The sequence below is a fragment of the Lepidochelys kempii genome, chromosome 8 (genome assembly GCF_965140285.1).
Source record: "Lepidochelys kempii isolate rLepKem1 chromosome 8, rLepKem1.hap1, whole genome shotgun sequence".
NCBI lineage: Eukaryota > Metazoa > Chordata > Testudines > Cheloniidae > Lepidochelys > Lepidochelys kempii.
Window position 1 is genome coordinate 52305542 of NC_136387.1, and position 13933 is coordinate 52319474.

General features: G+C 48.5%; 1 protein-coding gene across 1 annotated transcript in view; it reads left to right on the forward strand.

Moving 5' to 3' along the window:
- The first annotated feature begins 5103 nt into the window (after positions 1 to 5103).
- The window catches only part of LOC140915918 (protein FAM163A), a 74581-nt gene continuing 65751 nt past the window's right edge, over positions 5104 to 13933 (forward strand). The window contains exon 1 of the mRNA XM_073356547.2: positions 5104 to 5918. The gene's annotated coding sequence lies outside the window, so the exon portion shown is untranslated. The remainder of the gene's footprint in view (positions 5919 to 13933) is intronic.

Below are 13933 nucleotides of genomic sequence, written 5' to 3' on the forward strand. Positions count from 1 at the left end.
ATTTTCAAAGCCAAACAAATCATTTATTGAAAAACAACTGCTAGGGAAATTGAAAGGGCATAACACATCTGTGCTGTGTGGGACAAGGGAAGGGGGTGGGGTGCAGTGGGGAACGGGACAATGGGAGATTTGTGTATGTCCTGTTATCAAACTCAGCCTTCCTGTCTGGAGTGCCAAGCAATGAGTGCTGCACTTCAGGCTGGCTAAAATGCATGGTGATGGAGATTGAGTGCAGTGGGTAAGGGTTGTAGTTTGCAGGGCTGGTGGCGATAAGAACCCAGATGTTGGAAGTGGGTTGGCGGTGACATGGGGGAACAAGGGAATTTTTTGGGACAAGAGGTGGGGGTGGGCGCGGATGTGCTCCCTCTGCATTGCTACGAGCACCTGTATCGAGTCCGCTTGGCACTCCATGATGCTTAGCAGCCGCTCCATGCTTTGGTGCTGGCAATCAGCATTCTGCTGACAAAGCCTCCTTTCACTCTCCCATCACTGCTGCACTTTGATTTTAATTAAAGGACTGCTGCATGACTTCATGCAGCAGGTCGTCTTTGCGGACGTTTCCTGATTCTTTGGAGTCTTTTGGCTGTTGATAACAAGGATGGCTGGGATCTCAAGGCTGCATCTGTAAAGCCAAAATGCAACACTTAACCGAGGCAGCATTGCTCACACAAGACAGAGCAATGATTCTGCTATTGTGTACACTGTACTTGTCTTTAAGTACAGGCGAAATTGCCCATCCCAAAGCAAGTGCATAGAAGCACCAAAATGTTGAGTAAGCACAGGGGCAAGGGGGACTGATTGTTTCACGGCTGTACTGTCCTCTGGGATTCTGTGCCTTGGAGTACCAACAGCTGTGACAGGCAGGGGGGACCATTGCTGCACACAGGCAAGCTGCATATGGGCCAGGGCAGAATCTACATTGCAGTAGAAGACCCTCCCTTTCTTCCCAGGTCACCCTCAGCAGCAAGATCTTCCAGGACGAACTCCTGTGGAAAATGTGGGGACATCTGCCTTGCCAGTGTGGACACCTCAGGAGTTAGGGCGCCCAGGGCTGACTTAATGCACTCTAACTTGCAAGCGTAGCCAAGCCCTAATTTAGTAGCATCCGTCACCCTATTTACACTCACTTTGCACTGGTATTATTGGCTGCAGGAAGTGCAGGGTGATCTAGACCCTATGTCCTAAGAAAGAGAGCGAAATATGTCCTAGTTTTTTGTTTTTGTGTGTGGTTTTTTTCCTGGCAAGAGAAGAGATCATGTCCAATGCTGTAACTAGCCATTTAAAAACTGTGCCGGAGAAGAGGGTGGAGAATACTAACTGCAAGGAAGTATCCGGCTGGCATTGTTAAACAGGCCGGGTGAAGCCAGTTGGAGGTAGAAGGCAGATTTATGCAACAGTCTGGGTATTAAAAGTAGGTGAAGGTTGTAGCAGATGCTTATTAATTACTGCTTAGGTAACATTACGTTAAGGGAAAATATTTGAAATCTTACTTAAAAAAAAGTGAGTGCTGGATGTGATGGAGCATATGTTGTGGGAGTTCCTACTTGGCTCTGCCCATAATCTGCCCTCCTACGTTCTGATTCTACACCCTGTGCAGTTATTTCCACCTGGAAGAAGTGGGTGTCACAGGTACACATGCCCTTCTTCTCATCTTGCAGTGACAGATCTGGTGACCTGCTCCAACTAATCCCTGTGCCACTCGGTGCAGCTGCACTGAACATGATGAATGGCAGCTGGAGTGTATAAAGAGAAATGCTGAGATTCAGATTTGCAGTACATGACACACTGTGGCATGTTCCGTTTACTCTTCCTCCTGGCTAGTTAGTATGTTGAGTGTGTGTGTAAGCACACTCCCCTTGCTGACCCATTACCAGTGGCCATTAGCAGCTCCAGGGGCAGAGTTAAGGCTGCATTGCAGAGAGGCGTGTAACTTAACTCTGTATTTGCTGGCTTTCAGTGGCTGAAATTTAGCTATTCTCCATATTCTGGAAGGACACAAGGCTGCAATGGGCACCCTTTAATGAATGTTAATGCAGTTCCTGGGCAATTAATTTAGCCCAAAGTTATGCCCTTCCTGGGCTTTGGCTTTATTGGTGGTAGGAACAACGACATGTAAACCTCAACTTGAAGTGTGCCTGAAGCTTCCGTGCAAAGATCTCGGCTCCCATCCTGCTTACCTCTCCTACATCCAGCGTGAAGCTAATGAACCACAGCTGGCAGTGTGTCAACAGCAATCAATCATGCCCTGTAGGATTTCAGTATTTGCTAAGAGGGTGGGCCAACAGAAGAGCCCTGTTGCTCTGACACACTGGGTATAACCTTCAGGCACCACGGGAATAAAAAATCTCTTAGCATATGCAGCTCTTCTACCACGAGCTGGGGTCTTCTGAGATTTCACAAGCGACATTGGAATTGGGGTCAGGCCTAGTCAGTAGTTGTTTAGTAGGGGGATTTCTTCTTTCAACCCATACCCTGACATAACGCTATGCTTGTTATCACTGAAGGGATCTTGAGTGAGGCCCAACCCTCATGGGATTCCCAGGGCTCTTTGTCAGGGTTCCTTCCCCACTCTGAACTCTAGGGTGCAGATGTGGGGACCCACATGAAAGACCCCCAAGCTTATTCTTACCAGCTTACATTAAAAACTTCCCCAAGGTACAAACTTTGCCTTGTCCTTGAACAGTATGCTACCACCACCAAGTGTTTTAAACAAAGAACAGGGAAAGAGCCCACTTGGAGACATCTTTCCCCAAAACGTCCCCCCCTTTCCCGGGGAAGGCTTGATAATAATCCTCACCAATTTGTACAGGTGAACACAGACCCAAACCCTTGGATCTTAGGTACACAGAAAAAATCAATCAGGTTCTTAGAATTTTAATTAAAGAAAAGATAAAAGAATCACCTCTGTAACATCAGCATGGAAAATACTTTACAGGGTATTCAGATTCAAAACACAGAGGATCCCCCTCTAGGCAAAACCTTAAAGTTACAGAAAACAGGAATAAACCTCCCTCTTAACACAGGGAAAATTCACATAAAACAAAAGATAAACTAATCCGCCTTGCCTGGCTTACCTATACTGGTTGCAATATTGGAGACTTGGATTAGGATGGGTTGGAGAAGATGGATTTCTGTCTGGCCTCTTAGTCCCAAGAGAGAACAAACACATAAACAAAGAGCACAAACAAAAGCCTTCCCCCCAACAAGATTTGAAAGTATCTTGTTCCCTTATTGGTCCTTTGGGTCAGGTGCCAGCCAGGTTAGCTGAGCTTCTTAACCCTTTACAGATAACAGGATGTTGCCTCTGGCCAGGAGGGATTTTATAGCACTGTATACAGAAAGGTGGCTACCCTTCCCTTTATATTTGACACTCTTTTTCCAAGAAGCTGGGTGGTATCCTTCCACCCTGACTTCAGTGTAGTAATTACGTTCTGCTTGTCTCCATTTCCCCGTGCATTTTCTAATGGCTACAATAGTGTTCTTCACATCCTATTTAGAACTTCATCAGGAATAGCTTTCTCAGGCCCGTGGTCATTCTCTGTGGAGCTGTGGTTGGTGTTAACCTACACTGGCAACACAGAAACAAAGCTAATGGGATGTGTCTCTCTACTATGATCCACAGGCGTATTCAGCACATCTATTTTCCTTGCTTGAATCCTTATTGAATTTACTAGCCCTCAGTGCACAGGATTTCATAAAATGGATTGGCCTATTAAATGGGAGTAATTCCTTCACTCTGTGTGTGTGTGGGTGGTGCTTGTATACCACAGTAAGAAGGATAGAGGTGCATTATGTTTTATTCCCTTGTCCTTTTGCTAGCTCTCATTCAAACACAGATTTATTCCCTCCCCAGCTTACCTGTGCCTTCTGATTGTGCTAGGCAGTCATAATGCTGAATCTGTGACACCACCATCAATATTTTGGCAACAGAATATGAGGGCTAGAAATGAAATTATAACTTCCTGTCTGGATCAAGAAGGAGATGCTGGATGCTAACAGTCAGATGCCTTAACTTATGGCAATGGGAATACAGGAAATACAGTATGGACAAAACAGATATTACTTTGCCCTCTTAAAGCCATTAGCTCTTCTGTAGTGCTATTTATCTGTACATTACAAAAGAAGGCCAGTATCACTACTGTCATTTTAGGGATGAGGAAACTGAGGCACAGAAAGGTGACATGACTTGTTCTAGGTCATGCAGCAGATCAGTAGCAGAGTTGGGAACAGAACGCTGGTTTCCCAATCCAGTGACTGTTGATCAGACCAGACTGCCAGCTCTCCGACTACTGGACTATTGAGTCCAGAATGCTACCTCTGGCACCACTCAAAATAGGAAATTCAAAAGAGGAAAGCAAAAAGAACATTCCTAATGCACTGAGGTAATTGTACAATAACATACATGGCTGGAAAAGCTCCTTCCTGATCACTACAGTACTTGGCTTATGGCCTGAAGCATGAAATTTGATTCCCTTTATCTTAGCTTACCTACAGAATAAAGGAAGGTTTGTAGCTTAAATTCTGCCCCATCCTTCAGAACACTCTTTGGGGGTGGGAGTGAACAGTTATATAAGCGAGGGCTGGAGCTACTAGGAATAGAAGTAGTGTCTTGTAACAAGCCCTCTTGTGCAGGACTAAAGTGTGCCAAAGATTGGTCTATTACCCTTTGCAGAATAGAGCCTGAGAGTAATTTTATCTGAGAAAATCGTGGGGCTGGCTTTCATATCCCCATCTCATCTGTATCTCATCCATATGCGAATCCTGTCTAGGCCTCAGGCAAAGCCCAAGTCCAGCTTTTGGCATCTGTTTTCCTTTCTGGCCCTTTTGAAGCACGGATCCCGCTTTTGAGTTGGCAGCCAGGAGTACATTAGGTGGGACGCTTGGCACTGGATCAAAGCAGCTCACAGGCCTGCCAAAACCGGGAGGGATAAGCAGATGCAGCAGCTTGATTTCAGAACCCCCCTGCCCCCATAATGATCGGTGTAGTTTGGCCAGGGTCAAAGGTCAAAGATTTCATTGGCAACTGCGCAGAGCCGGAGCTGCCCTGGGGGTGCTGGTGGCAGGGGTGGGGAATTCAGAGCAGAGGTGGACAGGAAATACAGATGACCTGGAGGAGGAAGGGCGGCTTGGGATTCCAGCACCATGGACAGGACACGGTGAGGCCCGGCTGGTGGCCCTGGGCGCGGGAACAATGGCAGGCGCCCTGCACGGCTGGCGCGCTGGGCTGAGTGCCAGGGCGGGGATTAACCCGTTGGCTCCCTGCCTGCTCTGAAGCTTCCGGACGCTCGGCGGGACTCTCTCGGGAGCTGCTGTTTTCGATCCACCCGTCGGGAGCGGGGGCGGGGCTGTCCCTGACTCCTCCGGGCCGCGCCCGGCTTGCTCGTTCCCAGGCGGGATACTGCTGCGTGTGGGTGCCCCTGGCTCCAGCCTGGCGCCTGTCCCCGCACCGCGAGTTCGAAGCTGCGCTGGGGCAAGTCCCAGCCCCGCTCTGGGCTCCTGCTTTTCCTGTGGCCCCCGCCTCCCAGGCGGGCCGCCCTCCTTCCTCCCTCGGCGGCACGGCGCGGCCGGCTCAGCGGGGGCGGGGGAGCCACCCCTGGCCAGTGCACTTGCTCGCCGCGTTGCATCCTCGGTGGCTTCCCCCGAGTGAGCTCGGAGCGGGATTTCTGATGCCATCGTCTCGTCCCGTCGCCACCCCACACCTCGCTACCGCCTTGTAGGGGGGCGGGGGCCAGGCGGTGCAGCAGGGCGCCCCCTGCAGCCGAGGGGCGCTCACCGCGGCCATGAAATATACACGAGGCTCAGAGAGCTGAAGGCGCTTCCATCACCTCCTACCTCAGCAGCAGCTCAGCCCCTGCCTCGCAGCCCGTCCTGCCTGCAGAGCAGGCGGGAGGCGATCGCTCGGAGCAGACGCTTGCAAGGTAAGCTGCTTTGCTGGGGGCGGGCGTCTCTCTGTCTGCGGGGAGGCTGTGTGGCCAGAGGAGAGGTCTGGAGAATCCGGTGAAAAAGGGGAGCTGTGTCCAGAAGGCAGCGAGACATTTCCCTCTGCAAACTTCTCGGCGAGGTCTTTCCCTCTTGCATGGAGACCCTCCCCTCCCACCCCGCCTAGGGGAAAGTGCTTGGCTGTTATGCTGGGGATGGCTCCTCTTCGCTGACAGCCCTGCCAGGCGCCTTAGCTAGGAAATTTAACTGAAATCTCTTGCTATCCCCTCGCCCCGCCTCCTATAAAAGGGGGGAAAAAAACCTAGGAGGGTGCATAGAAAAGGAAGAAAAGTCAGATCTGGCCATTGGTGAATGGTGAAGCACTCGCATGGCTGCGGAGAATGATCTGAGAGCAGCCAGCTAGAGCAGCGGGGTGAGCTCTTGACACTGGGCTATTTGTTTCCGAGCTGATTTCCTCCCGTCCGCTCCAGAGCTCTGCTTTGGGGAGCCCCACTGAAGGGTGGGAGGGCTGGCGGCAGCCTGCCGCGCCTTGCAAGAGCCCAAACTGCCGTGTTGGACTTTCCGATTTCTTGGCTAACTTGTGTGTTTGTGTTTTTAAAGCAGTAACACCCTCTTCTTGAGGAAGCAGGCAGAGAGGGGAAGGATTTAGCAAACCCATCTCTGTGCCAGGCTAGGATTGTCCCCTACAGCACTTCTTGTGCTTTTCCTAGGCTAAGTTTGAAAAGTCCCAGGTGATGGGGCTTCCACCAGGCCCACTATGCAGGTGTGCTGGACAGCAGGGACATGGTAACTCAGCAGAGCCCCAACCTTGCTCTCCTATACATACAGTCGAATGACCGCCTCATCTGCCTGATTTGCTGAAATGAAGGAAATCAGATCCCTTTGTTCCCAAGGATCTCTGTGTTGTCTCTCGCTGCAGTCCATAATTAGGAAGGAGAGCTGGGTTTAGCCTGAACATTACTGCCTGCACCCTATGGGTGACTGCTTCACCATTGGTGGGGCTTGTTTCCTCTAAGCTCATCCTGGAGGCTGAATTTCTGTCCCCTGCTGCAAAAGGGCCTATAGTAACATTTAGCCATGCAGCTGGAGTTCCTCTCTGTTGTTGATTCTGTCTGTATATTGTAGAGACGTTCAAATATGCTGTGGAATAGTCCATCAGTACACACAGAGTTCTCTTACTGTCCTCCGCCAGTTCCCTGAATGCCCTAAGAAGCTTAGTTTTTAAATGTGATGCTGTTTGTGACTTGTCAATATTTGGGCTGTTCCTGAGCCTGGTTTTTAGTTAATTAGCATTAATAGAGCCTCAGAAGGGTCAGGCGTTGTACTAAGCTGGGCAGCTTTGCTAGTGATCTAGGAAGTATAATAGGCTCATTAAATGGGTAGGAAGGGTTTTCACTTGTTTATAAACCGGAGATTGTGATAATGGGAGATTAGCATTTGCCACTAGTGGAAATTAATTAATGAGACAACAGGCTTGAATCTCCTCATGCCAGGGATTTTTACAGTGGTGAGTCTTCATTGGGGTTACTCCTAGTGCAGCGAGAGCAGGATCAGGCTGTAGTGATGGACATAGTGCTGATGAAGGGCTGTGTGCAGATGACTCAGGAGCCCTTGTTAAACTGCAGTGTGGGTTACTGATATCCCATGCCGTGGGTTCTTCAATGTGGTGTCCTCATTGGCTTTAGCAGCCACACCACTCCCCACTCTGCTCCAAGTAAAAGGTCCACTCCAAAGTGGTCCAACAAGGCCCTTGCCCTGATGAAAAACAAACTTTTCCTCATCATTTTGTCTCCTAATGGTTTGGGGGTATGAACAACAGTCTAGTAGAGGCTGAGACCTGGAAAACTCATAGTTTCTTTGAAAGATCAGATTCGTGTTTGCGCTGCTCTGAACAGAGGTGGATTTGACAACGGAAGAAGGGGAATCCAAGTGTATAAGGCTATTGAATGAGTTATGACAGAAGTTACCATAGACAAAGATCAGGTTAATAGATTCTAAGGCCAGGAGGGACAATTGTGTGTAACACAGGCCAGAGGATTTCTCTGAATGAATGCCTGACGATCCCAGCGAGACCTAGGTCTTTCCTCCCTTTGGAATTTCTTTCAGGCACCTGGCTGCTCAATTCCAGTCACGAAACACCCTAGATATAAGTAAATATCAAATATCAAAAAATATTACGTGTGGCCTGAGCAAGATCAGTTAATTTAACAATAGACATAAACAGAAATAGAACCACCCTGGCCCATTGTTGTATGTGTCCTGTGGATAAATCCAGGACGCTAGTCACCAGGGCTGCCAGTCACCCCCACTAAATGAAGATAGATAAGCTTAGACAGACAACAATAGGCACACAATCTTGTCTGTCCTCCCCCCCCCCCACCTCCCCCATCTGATTTCCTTTCCTGCACATCTGCTACGAGAGCAGAAACTGAGACCCTGGCTGAGCTGCTCACAGATTGAAGTGCTGACCTTTCACATGGCTGTTTTGCTACTGAGATGAAATATTTAGCGCGGCTCCATTACTGTCTTTTTCTTGAAAGTGTGTTTCATGCTTCATCTGCTGGAAATGTTAAGAGAGTTCATGCCACATTTTTCATTCTGCAAAGTCAAAATCTATCAGGGATATGGGTGGTGTGTCTCTGGGTAGTTTCACTGCAAACCTCATTCTCCCAGCATAAATATATATCTCTTGGGTGTCTTCCATGCAGAGTTCTGCATCAGAGACCCACCTCTCATTCACTCATTAAATGGGATTAGTACCCTGTCCATGGCGTGCACAGAGACAGATCCCCTTTACTCACATTGGTGAGCATAAGTAAGGATTAAAGCCCAAATCCATTGTCTTATCTGGAGTTATACCTCATGTACCCCAGAATAAATGAGCTCAGAATCAAGCCCCATGGAGTTCCAACAGTGCAACACCGATTGCAGTAAAAGGAGAATTGGTCCCGAGAGGGGTTTCATTGCAACAGAGACAGTTGTGGGGGGGAACGCTGTGCAAGCATTAGCCCACAGCAGGGTGCAGTTCTGTTCACAGGGTCAAAGGTCAGACCTACGACATGATGACATAATATCTGGCCACTCTGGGATATGTTATCACACTTTAAAATGTAGGAGGATCCACTGCAGAATGAGTAAAGGCGGTGAGCTGGGAAACCAGGCCTCATATCTGAGGACCCGATTCCTCTCTCATTTATACCAGTTGACCGTAGCAGTAGCTCCATTGGAATTGAGGGCATTATACCTGTGTTAAAGTCATGCGAGAGTTCCAAGGGGCAGCAGGGATGGGATGCAAAGGGAGTGGTCTGCATAAATTAACAGCGACCTATCTGGTGAGTAAATAGGGGAGGAGTCCTTGGCCTGAAAGGTGGCTGTAAGGTGATGTGACTAGGGCAGAAGACAGGGATACAAAGCAAAACAAATGCTTTTGTCTTTTTGTAGGGAATAGTGTGATGATATTTTAAGAGCTACAGGAACTGAACTCAGACATATGAATAAGGCTTTTGACACAGTCCCATATGATATTTTCATAAACAAACTAGGGAAATGTGGTTTAGGGGAAATTACTAGAAGGTGAAAAGAAAAGGAGTACTTGTGGCACCTTAGAGACTACCCAATTTATTTGAGCAAATAAATATGCTCAAATAAATTGGTTAGTCTCTAAGGTGCCACAAGTACTCCTTTTCTTTTTGCGAATACAGACTAACACGGCTGTTACTCTGAAACCTACTAGAAGGTGGGTGCACAACTGCTTGAAAGACCATACCGAAAGAGTTGTTATCAATGGTTCACTGTCCACCTGGGAGGATATACCTAGTGGGGTCCCGCAGGGCCAGTCCTGGGTCTGGTACCATTCAATATTTTAATTAATAACTTGGATAATGGAGTAGAGAGTATGTTTTTCAAATGTGTAGATGATGCCAAGTTGGGAGGGGTTGCTAGCACTTTGGAAGACAGGATTAGAATACAAAATTATCTCAACAAATTGGAAAGTTAGTCTGAAATCAACAAGATGAAATTCAATAAAGAGAAGTGCAAAGTAGTCCACTTGAGGGACCAAAAATCAAATGCACAGCTACAAAACAGGGAATAACTGGCTCAATGGTGGTACCGCTGAAAAGGATTTGGGGGTTAGAGTGAATCACAAATTGAATGAGTCAACAATGTGGTGCAGTTGCAAAAAAGGCTAATATCATTCTGGGGTGGGTTAACAGGAGTATCATATGTAAGACCCAGGAGGCTACTGTCCCACTCTACTTGGCACTGGTGAGGCCTCAGCTGGTGTAGTGTGTCCAGTTGTGAGTGCCACATTTTAGGAAAAATTTGGACAAATTAGAAAGAGTTCAGAGGAGGGCAACAAAAATGACAAAAACTTTAGAAAATCTGACCTGTGAGGGAAGGATAAAAAAATTCAGAGAAACTGTCTTGAGAAAAGAAGACTGAGGTGGGACCTGATAAGTCTTCAATTGTGGTAGGGCTGTTATGAAGAGGATTGAGAGCAATTGTTTTCCATGTTCACTTAAGGTAGGTCAAGAATTAATGGGCTTAATCTGCAGCAAGGGAGATGTAGGTTAGATATTAGGAAAATGTTTCTAACTATAAGGATAGTTAAGCACTGGAATAGGCTTCCAAGGGAGGTTTGAAGGTTTTGAAGAACAGGCTGGACAAACACTTGTCAGGGATGGTCTAGGGTAGGAGTGGGCAAACTTTTTGGCCTGAGGGCCATATCTGGGTATGGAAATTGTATGGCAGGTCAGGAATGCTCACGAAATTGGGGGTTGGGGTGTGGGAGGGGGTGAAGGCTCCGGCTGGGGGTGTGGGCTCTAGGGTGCGGCCATAAATGAGGAGTTCAGGGTGCGGGCGGGGTCTCCAGGCTGGGGTTGGGGTGAGGGTTCTGGGAGGGGGGCCTGAGGATGAGGGGTTAGGGGAGCAGGAGGGTGCTCTGGGCTGGGACCGAGGGGTTCGGAGGGCGGGAGGAGGATCAGGAGTCGGGCACGGGGTTGGGGCATGGGAGGGGATCAGGGGTGAAGGCTCTAGTGTGAGCTTACCTCAAGCAACTCCCAGAAGCAGCAGCATGTCCCCACTCCGGCTCCTACGCGGAGGTGCAGCCAGGTAGTTTTGCGAGCTGCCCCATCCACAGGTTCCACCCCTGAAGCTCCCATTGGCCGTGGTTCAGGGCAAGGGCAGTGTGCGGAGCCCCCTGGCTGCCCCATGTGTAGGAGCTGGATGTGGGACATGCTGCTGCTTCTGGGAGCTGTGTGGAATGAGGCAAGCCCCCAACCCCATTCCCTGGCTGGAGCGGGGCAAGTCCCGGACCCCGCTCTTCAGCGGGAGCTCGAGGGCCAGATTAAAACATCTGGAGGGCTGGATGCAGCCCCTGGGCCATAGTTTGCCCACTCTTGGTCTAGGGTTACTTGGTCCTGCCATCTGGACTTGATGACCTCTTCAGGTCCATTCCAGCTCTACAGTTCTATGACCCAATGAATCTATTCTACAGTGCCAATATAGTAGGCAGAGCCAGGTTAGGTTTGGCTAGTCCTGACCCTGGGGTAGAGCTGGGACTGGTTTGGGATTGGTCCTGGCCAATGGGGAGGACTGGGGGAGATTTGAATGGTGCCATGCCTAGGCAGGCTTGGATGATCCTTTTGTTTGATTGCCAAAAGAGAAGTTATGGTTCCAATATTTGCTCAGCAGGTTTTAAATGGTATTTCATTTCCATCTTGTAAGAAGGACCAAGTAAAACAACTCCATCTGCTTCTGCCAGGTCTCTGAGGCTAGTCAGCAGCACTCCATGACGAATGTGTCAAACGCTGCAAAGAGATCCAATACATTTGACCCTGGCCCATGTCTAAGATGGTTATTTCCCAGGGCCACCAGTGTTGGCTTAGTGCCTTATCCAGATCTATATCCAATGGTGAAGGACAGCAGCAGAGGGCAGGTATTGTTGGAGGCAGCCCTTACCTAGGTTCTCGGTCACTTTGTGCAGCTAGTATGCTATTTCCCCACCCCAGAATGCATTTCTTTGTCTGTCTAATTTTGATTACATGGAAGTAAAACTGATCCTACTTAAGCCACCATTGAGGTTTGAATGTGGGATCTTCAGAGCTAAAAGCCTCCATTGCTGGAACTCTAGCAAGAAGGGTGTTCCAGCCATTAAGGCACTAGCCTGGGACTGTGGAGACCTCTGTTCAATCCCCTGCTCTGCCACAGGCTTCCTGTGTAACCGTAGCCTTTCTGTACCTCAGTTTCCCTGATCTGTACAATGAGGATCATAGCACTGCCCTGCCTCCCGCGGGTGTCGTGAGGACAAAAGATAAGCTATTACAATGATCACTTTAGATAAGCTATTACAGTAAAGAGTTGTCACTTTGGATGGGCTATCACCAGCAGGAGAGTGAATTTGTGTGAGGGGGTGGGGGTGAGAAAACCTGGATTTGTGCTGGAAATGGCCCAACCTGATGATCACTTTAGATAAGCTATTACCAGCAGGACAGTGGGGTGGGAGGAGGTATTGTTTCATATTCTCTGTGTATATATAAAGTCTGCTGCAGTTTCCACGGTATGCATCCGATGAAGTGAGCTGTAGCTCACGAAAGCTCATGCTCAAATAAATTGGTTAGTCTCTAAGGTGCCACAAGTACTCCTTTTCTTTTTGCGAATACAGACTAACACGGCTGTTACTCTGAAAACTAAAGATTGTGAAGTGCTCAGATACCCCAAGGTTTAAGGGGGCTAGAGGAGTACCACAGCTAGATAGAAATAAGTTGAGAATGAACTAAGTCTATTGGCTGGAAGAGGTAAGGGATTCTTCTGTGGCTCAGCCACTAGATGGGCACCAAAGCTCCCACTCTCCTAGTGACAGACAGACAGGCAATGCCTGTCAATGTTAGTCACCCTGTCAGAGTGGCAGCTGAGTGCTGTGCCCATCTGAAGGACACACCTGCATATTAATGAGGGTTTTATGAAAGAGAGAACTAGGCTGCTTTTGTTTTGCTACCTAAAAATTAAGGCAACTCCACTGGGGCTGGATCCTGGTGTAAATCACTGCAGGTCCTTGGAAGCTAGCTGAGGATCTAGAGATGTGCAACTCTCCATAACTTCAGCAGGGATTGGACATGTGCGCCTGAGGACAGGAGCGGGCCCTGGGCTTTGTTTTCTTGCATGCGCCCATCCCTGTAGTGTGTGAGCACGTGGGATGCTATCGGAGTATGACTTTGTGAATGTAATTACATTTAATGAGCCATTAAACTAAACCTCTGTTTATGCTCCAAGATAATGTTGACAGTCCCAGCTGTACGTCTTGTATCCTCGCAGGAAGAGAGTCTTTGCTTTCCTGTAGCTGATGGCCAGCGTTGCCCCTCCCCCAGCCTCTCTAAATCCTTTCGCTGCAAGAAAAGGGCAAGGTACAAGCTTTGGAGCCGCACAGAGCTCTTCTTCTGGCCTGGGCAGTTACTTATCGAGATGGATATGGAGCTGTGGCTCTCTGACAGCCACATTCTCCGTCCCTTTGAAATGAAAGAGAGACTTTAATGGATCATTTGACAGAGTGACAAGTAGGGGTGGTGAAAAAGTAGCAGAGGGGCTTTTATTTTTGTAACCAATTCTCCATTTGGTGGGTGGGGGGCCGAAGGCAACCTCTCTCACTAGCTGAGACCAACCCATTGCAAAGGGGCCAAATGGAGCCCTGCTAGAAGGAAGCAGAGCTCCATTGAAGTCCGTGGAGCTGCAGCTGCATACACCAGGCATAGATTTGGCCCAGAAGCTTTGGACAGAGGATTTTTAAAGCTGTCGAAGGTTTCTGGACATCATTAAATGAATAGGAATTGGGTGTCCAAATCTGCCAGGCAGCTTTGAAAGTTCCCAGCCCCAAAGGCTCTCATCTGAAGAAAGGTGACTATCAAGTGTGCATTGGAATAGTAATGGGGAAAGTCCTTTAATGCATCTGTCATAAATATAAAGGGAAGGGTAAACACTTTTAAAATCCCTCCTGGCC